Below are 7,742 nucleotides of genomic sequence, written 5' to 3' on the forward strand. Positions count from 1 at the left end.
GGTAGGAGTTGCGAAATTGTTCCTAAGCAATTGACTACTTTACTAGACCGATAGCAAGTTTTATGTGGGAGAGGCCACTGCTAGCATGTCATCCCTGACTTGGAATTCTATGCACTTATGATTGGAAATATTAGCAAGCGTCCGCAACTACTAACGTTCATTAAGGTAAAACCCAACCATAGCATTATGATATATTGGTCCCCCTTCAATCCCGTATGCATCAATTTCTATGCTAGGTTGAAGCTTCTGTCACTCTTGCCCTCCAATACATAGTCCTATCAACATACATATAACCCTATGGTGTGACCCACGCGCGCGCTCATATGATGGGCACCAAAGGACAACAACATAACCACAAGCAAATTAAACCAACCATAGCAATTCATTAATTACCGATAGGACAACGAAAATCTACTCAGACATCATAGGATGGTAACACATCATTGGATAATAATATGAAGCATAAAGCACCATGTTCAAGTAGAGGGTACAGTGGGTTGCGGGAGAGTGGACAGCTGTAGATAGATGGGGAAAGGTGATGGAGATGTTGGTGAAGATGATGGAGGTGTTGGTGTAGATCGCGGTGATGATGATGGCCCCAGCGGCGTTCCAGCGCCACCGGAAGCGAGGGGGAGAGAGCCCCCCTCCTTCTTCTTCTTCCTTGACCTTCTCCCTAGATGGGAGAAGGGTTTCCCCTCTGGTCCATGGTCTCCATGGTGTGGGAGGGGCGAGAGCCCCTCCGAGATTGGATCTGTCTCTCTGTCTCTCTTTGTTTCTGCGCTCTAGTAATCTGCCCTTTCGCCGTTTCTTATATATCCGGAGATCCGTAACTCCGATTGGATTGAAACCTTCGCCAAGATTTTTTTCCAAAAATTAGCTTTCTTGCGGCCGAAGAAGAGCAGCAACCGCCTTATGGGGGGCCCACGAGGGTCAGGGGCGCGCCCTCCTGCCTCGTGGCCACCTCGGGCACCGTCTCGCGTTGATTCTTCTTCCCATATTTTCCAAATATTCCAAAAATATTCTCCGTCCGTTTTTATTCCGTTTGGATTCCGTTTGATATGGGGTTTCTGCGAAATATAAAACATGCAACAAACAGAAACTGGCACTGGGCTCTGGATCAATATGTTAGTCCCAAAAATAGTATAAAAAGTTGCCAAAAGTATATGAAAGTTGTATAATATTGGCATGAAACAATCAAAAATTATAGATACGACGGAGACGTATCAAGGGGCTGGTGCGCCCCTTTCCCTAGCCGGCCAGCCCTCGGGAAGGAAAGGGGAGAGGGCTAGCCCCTCCTGCCTTTCCCTCTCATGAGAGAAAGGAAAAGGAGGGGGGCGCCACCCTCCCCTGCCTTTCCCCCGCACCTATATAAGGCAGGGGCGCGGCTTGGGAGAGACCCCAAGTAGGATTCCTCCTACTTGGGCGCCCGCTTTGGTTGCTCCTCCCTCCCTGCCACCTATATATATGTGGGAGGAGGGCGCCTAGCACACAACAGACAATTACCTAGCCGTGTGCGGTGCCCCCTCCATCGTTTACACCCCCGGTCATATTTTTATAGTGCTTAGGCAAAGCCCTGGGAGATAGCTTCACCATCACCGTCACCACGCCGTCGTGCTGCCGGAACTCATCTACTACCTCGCCGTCTTGCTGGATCAAGAAGGCGGAGGACGTCACCGAGCTGAACGTGTGCACAACGCGGAGGTGTCGTGCGTTCGGTACTTGATCGGTTGGAGCGCAAAGAAGTTTGACTACATCAACCGCGTTGTTAAACGCTTCCGCTTATGGTCTACGAGGGTACGTAGACACACTCTCCCCCTCTCGTTGCTATGCATCTCCATAGATAGATCTTGCGTGTGCGTAGAAATGTTTTTGTTTTCCATGCTACGTTCCCCAACATCTTTGTCACCAGATTTTGAAGTTCTATACTTCAAGCAGAAACAAGGAGAATATTTGAAAGATGCTTGGTATAGGTTAATGAAATCCTACCGCGGTTGTAATCTAAAGGGGGATGCAAAGAATATTTCAAATTGTTTTTTATGAAGTTTCAGAGTGTTTTTAATCAACTTTCAGAGTGCTTTTCCTGAAGGCATAAGTGGCCGATTTGGACAATATAATAGAACAATTAAGTAATAACAATCCGATGGTAAAGAAATATATAACAACCAATCATCCATTTGGAAAAGACCAAAGCAGCCCACCCTAGACCAGATTTGTACAATACAGTAGTACTCATAAGGTTTCTTGCAGTAAACCAACATGCATACTATCGAGAAGGTGAACGAAGGGAATAATAAGTTAACATACCTCCCAAAATTACTGTGTAAGGTCACATCTTTGATCTTTACCCAGTGCATGGAGGCCCTCTACTATCATCAAAACAATTAATGCTTGGAAGGATTGCCGTATACTATCCTACAGAATAATTAAACATCATATAGGCTGCACAGAAGAATTCATTGGGGAAATAATTCATACTATGCGATACGAGTATTAGAACACCAGCACCTATGGGATCCGGTGATGAATATGTGTTGATAGATCAGCGGGTCCTAAAGAAAAAAGATAGATCAGCGTCCAAGGCAAGTTGTGTGATTTTTTAACCTTCAAAGACCATTATACCAAGATACCTAGGATTACAATGATTTCTCAAACAAAGAAAAGAAAATTAATCCTGACAAAGCGCAAATGCAACACAACCTTTGGCGCAACAAGCACTCAGCCCACTACTGTGCCGCATTCTCGGCCAACCGACGACCATGAAGGTGGGATCCATCTTATCTGGCGCGGCTCTGGTGACCGCCGGCGACGGGAGCAGGGGATGCGGCGGAGGAAGCGCCAGGTCGGGTAAACCACGAAACCGCTGACAGCTAAAAAATGGCGACGTAAAGGAGGACGCGGACCTTGGTGGGATTGAGGAAGGGCTCACCATCGGTGGAGATGTAGGGCGTGGCGGTCCAATTCGGCCGAGGTTGTAGCTGGCGGGGTGACCGATCACCGAGCATCCGTGCGCAGAATCTGATGGCGAGGATCGGTGCAGGGTTGCGTTGTTTAGGAGGTTGTCGATGCAGCGGCGCGACAGGTGAGAAGGTGGACAACATGGCGATTGGATTGGGAGGAGGAGGAGAGGTGGTGGCGTGCGTTTAGCTTTTGTTAGTTGTTTTCTTTTAGCGGCAACGGTCTCTGTTTTTTTCTTGTTTCTGTTTACGTGCGTGCGAACAAACTGGGAAGAGGCGCATGCGACAAAGTGAACGAGATGAGGCACACCACCGACCATCACGACCGCAGACTCCCGCTTTAGGAGTAGAAAGAAGATTAGTCAATTGGATTTTTTTCCATAAAATCCGTTATTTGTTTCCTTAGAATCCGTTATTTGTTTCTTTAAAATCCGTTATTTGTTTCCTAAAGCAAATTGCATTGATGAGATGGATTGGTTGATTTGGGTAAGTTAGGAAAGTTAGATCTGTGACTTTTTGTGCGGTTGGAAAGTGTTTGTTTACAAGGAAATAATGGAGAGAAAAATAAACTAGTGGGGTGATGGGAGGGGAGACGAAAGAACCAGACGAAAGTGGGAGACGAAAAAAATTCATAAAGGCTATCCTACCCAGTAAGACATCTCTACTCCTAAAGCGGGAGAATCTGGGAGAATTTGAGGGAGGTCCGATTCTTAAGATTTCAGAAGAATCATTCAAAAGAACAGAGCCTAAAGTATAATAACTTATTACTCATTTGGTCATTGGTCCAGTAGCGGAGTTGGCCCCATGTTCACAACTTTCAGGTCCAAGAAACTGCAAGAAGTTACCACAACAAATGTACATATCTTCCAGCATGTTCCATGGCCAGTAGCAGCGCAGCCTCGTGTGAATAGTGAATGTCAGCTATTGCATTTCATCCATAAGAGGAAAAAACAAAAAAGTGATATATTTTCAAGAATTCCTCTATCAATGCAATGATACGCAAGCTTTGGTATTCGCAAAAAAAAAAGAACAAGATTAGTATAATCAGGCCGGCTCCGTTTGCTCGCTCTAGCTTGCCTCGGTCGTTTTTGGGCCGTGAGTGATCCATGCCGTCCGATTGGATGAGGAGCGAGCGGTCAGCCTTGAGCCTGTGAGCCCGTGACTGGCCCAAGCCCCTCCAACAGCCTTCTTTTCCCCCGACCCGCACTGCACTGAACCGAGCGCGTCTAGGTTGCTTCACTCCCCGCCGCCGGCCTCTCGCGTCGCGCCTCTCCAACCCATCCCGCCAGCCACGCTCCTCGCCGCCGACCCGTTCCGCGCTACCTCCGCCGACCACGGGCCTCCCCAATTTCCTCGCACCGACGACGCCTCCGCCGTCGAGCTCTTCTTCTCCGGCCGCGTACCCAGCTCTCCCGTGGCAGGGCCCGTGCAATGCAGCCTGTCGGGGACATGGATCGGGTGAGCATGATGTCCCCTTCTCTCATTCTTCTTTATGGGCTTTGCTTTGGATGGGATTTCGGCTGCGCATGCTTATATCCATGGATGGTTTTTCCCCCTTTCATGTAGATCGTGGTCAATCGTGCTAGAATTGACCACCAGACGCACCTACACTTGAGTACGTCTGTGGTGCCGATCCTAATCTATTATACCAGACAGCCCAAATCGGGTGAACCAAAAGATTTGAGTCAACCAGCGGGTCTTTTTCCTGGCATTGTTACTGTTTCTGCTAGAAACTTTTGTCATATAATAGCAGCTGCAAGGTCACTCTTTCCAAGAACTCCAGATCTATTCAGATTTGAAATTCTCTTCCCCAATGGAACAACCGTAGACACCAGGAACATTGTTGTAGAACGAGGAGAAACATTGGCCGCTTTCTTTGTTCTTGGTCCAATTGGAGATATGAAGTGCGGTTTGTTGATCAACCTGTTTCACGAAATCATAGCATCAAGATGTTTGGATATTATCTTAATCCATTTCCACCAAGGCTACCCATAAGTGAATTATGTGATGGATTTGCCAGGTAAGACTTCTGCACTGATTATGGGTTGATTGTTTTTTTTTCTTTTTCCTTTCTGTTTGCTAATATTCAAAAACAGCCATCCAGGTGATCGATTTTTTCGACACGACTGCACACCATCACATATTTCTGCTCGTGGGTCAGCTGTTTTCAACGACCAAGAAAGATTGGTTGGCATATCATATGAGCGTCATGGTTTAACAAAGGCCCTGGATGTCGAGGGCATAAGATATGAACTTTTACAGATTTACGGAGGAATGAATGAGATGGTATGCGCTTTTCCTTATAACAAAGTCTATAAATAAATATTTTATTATTATGATGCTTCTGATATTACCTCTTTCCTATCTAGTCCATTTTGCAGATTGTAGAACATATAAGAGCTCTAGGTGAAGTAAGAGCTGCGAATCTTGCAGGCCCTTCTTGATGGTACTACTCTTTTATGTATAATATCTACGTAAATTTCATCATTTTTACATATTTTAATCATTTGAAACTTGACAACAAGGATGATAATATTTTACATATTTTAATCATTTGAAACTCTGCGGCAGGTTTTGCTACTGTTGCAAACTTGCAATATATGAACAAAGTAATTTTATGACGACAAAGTAGAAATATAAGTCGCTGCACCAAATGATTGCGAAACCACAAGGATGTAATAGTTGTACGTTTAAAAAAAAAGATGTACATCTAGTTGAATACGGTTCCCATTGAAATATTCATTGCCGTTGGCTTAAGCCTTGCCTCTTTCGACACGCGTACTCTTGTGTTACTACAGAATAGCACAAGCCTCGGGAGAAGGTCTATTGCACAAAATAGTGGAAAGCCGTATCCCTAGTCTAGCTCAAAACTAAGTGAACAACTGCAGGGTGTCTGTGTAGTGCTCGTCACTCAGTTTTTTTAGCTGTGGAGCAACTCAGCATGTATAAGGTTTATCATGGCCTACAATGTTTAACTAAAAAGTTTGAGATTCTTGTGATCAATTGGTCTTTTTGTGTAGCCCGCCGTTAAAACTTCTGAGTTCTAATTCATTTCCTTGACCACTTGTCATCTGTTTGCCAATTCCTACAAGTAGTATACTTCGACTTGGCCTTGCATGCATGCTTTGTTCAGACATGCAACCAATCAAAGTACTTGTACACGAAGCAATCACCAACTCAGTTCTAAGCTCTCAGGAATTAGGTTCTTACTGTACTTTCGGAGATTTGCATTCGAAGTTGTTCAATCAGCAATCAATCATACATGGTGCTAGTAAGTATATAGTACGTACCAGGTGTCATATATATACAAGTAGCACGAAGTGCACTTGGTGAAAACTAAACCATTACAGGACTCTGCTTGTGTAGTTCACGCATCGCTACAAAACATTGCCTAGTATACAAATAATACAAGAGGATTTGTATATGTTATAACCTGCTATCCAAAATAGCCTGAACCTAGCCTAACTTTTATTGGATGACCCAAAGGCTGTTGTCGCATATACGGTAGCTACTACTTTAACTGAAAATAAACCTACCGTTACCTTCTCTGTGATTTCATAGTAGCATGGTTTAATTCGTTTATGACCTCTGTGTTTTATTCAGAAACAAGCATGCACCAAGATACTCACTCAGAAGAAGAATCCAGGATATCTTGTAATTAGCATAGGATAGAACAGATCAATATGGGACCAAGATATGCTATACTTTACATTGCCTACTTAGTGTTTTGATGTTTTCCAGTTAATTATTGCACATGGTTATTGTTTCATCAAGCTCTAACGTATCCTCTCTTTATCCCTCTTAATATAGAAAATATACCGTAGGGGTTTCCCCTACCTACTTTTCAGTCGTCAAAAGAAACTGGAACACATTTTTGAATGTTATGACTAACTGATGTACAATTTTTTGGATTTTCTTATTGATGTTTTTAATCAAAATATACCTTTATTGTAGGTACTGTACTGTATGCGATGTGAATGTATGACTATCTGATCAAGATGATTGTCAGAGGGCTAATATATTTTTTGATTACCATTTTCATCCAGGAATGGGCATGCCTGATGCATGTCGTAGCTAGACCTCTAGATGGGATCAAGCAGGTGCGATTGGAAGCCATGCACACTTGCTTGAGTTGCTTCCGCAGGAGCCAGAATGATCATTTGCAAAGCAACATCGTCCAGAGAAGTGCAGGGTTTTTTTCTTCTATTAGGCATAATAATGGATCCCATGTACTGATCTAGAGTGTATGTACTAGTTAACGCTTGCGTTAAACAAATCCATCACATGGTCATGTATTTAATTTTCGGGTGTGGTTTGTATCCTGCCAGATTTCTGTGACGGTAGATGAGCGGTGACATTGCGGTAGATGAGTATGTGTATTCATTTATACTGTGTTCGTATGAACAGAAATAGGGATAGGTTGTGGCGGTGCGCTGCATGGCGTTGTTGCCAGCTGAGACAAAGGGTGTCTGGGTCTCGTAGCAAAAGTTGTCTGCATAGTATACACTTCCCAGTTGGGCCTGGCTGAGAGAAAACAAACAAAAACCAACATCTGCATCTAGTTTGGTTGTCTGCATACCCTCTAGCCTGCATGAGGCGCAATGAAAGGCGGCATGGTTTGGCTGGCCACTTGCTTAGGCGGAAATACAAGGCATGGTGTTTGGTTTCATGCAACGCGTAACCTCTTCAGTGAGGCGGTGAGATTACCAGGACACATGGGCGTGTAGAACAACCCGAAGACACACAAAAGACAGCATATTAACATAGTTCTAAACCATAGCAAATAGT

General features: G+C 44.4%; 1 long non-coding RNA gene across 1 annotated transcript; it reads left to right on the plus strand.

Moving 5' to 3' along the window:
- Nucleotides 1-4,178: 4,178 nt before the first annotated feature.
- Nucleotides 4,179-7,417, plus strand: LOC109749434 (uncharacterized). Its single transcript, XR_002229636.2, has 5 exons — nt 4,179-4,412; nt 4,521-4,974; nt 5,051-5,240; nt 5,324-5,400; nt 7,001-7,417. It is a non-coding gene; the product is annotated as an uncharacterized lncRNA (long non-coding RNA).
- The last annotated feature ends 325 nt before the right edge of the window (nt 7,418-7,742 follow it).

The sequence above is a fragment of the Aegilops tauschii genome, chromosome 3 (assembly GCF_002575655.3).
Source record: "Aegilops tauschii subsp. strangulata cultivar AL8/78 chromosome 3, Aet v6.0, whole genome shotgun sequence".
NCBI lineage: Eukaryota > Viridiplantae > Streptophyta > Magnoliopsida > Poales > Poaceae > Aegilops > Aegilops tauschii.